Genomic DNA, 1,056 nt, shown 5'->3' with positions numbered 1-1,056 from the left:
ACATACATACATCGCTCGTAAATAGACCAATTAAGGTTTTGCTTTTTTATCTTTGCTTAAGGTTAAATTTTCATTTCCCCACATTGAGAATGTCTGCAAGAAGTTGACTGCATATGTTCTGGATAATATCAATACAAATTGTTTTGAAGCAAAAGATGTAAGTAATGACATGATTAACAAAAATTTATGTCGATATTAACAAGAGCCAATCGGCTATGATGCATGTCCTGAACATTTTAAATCAATATTAATTTTAAAATATGATGCTTTGGATTACTTATGGCTCAAGTTCTTTGGAACTTTAGAGAGTGATTTCTTTAAACATAGTTTTTATTTGTCCACTCTTATCTTAATGGTTAATTATAGACCGATTTTCAAAATATTTATAAAAGTCGTTTTTAAAACACCATTCACAAAAAAGTAAAAAAAAAAAAATCTTAATATAGAATTTTTAAAATCACAAATATAAAATTTTAATTAATGGTAAATTAGAACGGATAAAGATGTCGGAACAAAATTTTGGACATATATTATAAAACCTCTGCCAGTTATCTTATTTTCTTATAAATATCAAAATTCTTAAACTGAAAAAAATGTGTTACCAAAAATTAGTTTTTTTGATAAAAGCGCCCACTGTGAAGTTGTCTACTGTGTCTATGAAATATTCCAAATCAAGAGCTTTACGTTTTTGAAGATTATAAGTAAATATAACTAAATTTCAAACACACTTGCTGCCACTGTTTTCCTATTTTTTCAAATAATTTACGAAAGTTAAATATTTTCTAAAACATTTAACATAAAACTTTTTTCCCATCAAAATAAGTAGTTATTTTCCAAATACACATTGGATGTTGTGGCCTCTGCTGCTTACGGTTTAGATGCACAATCTTTTACCAATAAAAATTCTGATTTTACCCAACTAGTAGAGAAGTTATTTTTACCCAACCCATTAAGTCTTTTGGAAACAACAGCTCTACTCTTTTCACCAACTTTGGGTAAACTCATAAAATATACGTAAGTATGGTTAACGATCCCATTTGTTAAGCAGTCCCAATA

The sequence above is a fragment of the Lucilia cuprina genome, chromosome 3, assembly GCF_022045245.1.
Source record: "Lucilia cuprina isolate Lc7/37 chromosome 3, ASM2204524v1, whole genome shotgun sequence".
NCBI classification, from domain to species: domain Eukaryota; kingdom Metazoa; phylum Arthropoda; class Insecta; order Diptera; family Calliphoridae; genus Lucilia; species Lucilia cuprina.
This window is presented reverse-complemented; position numbering follows the sequence as displayed.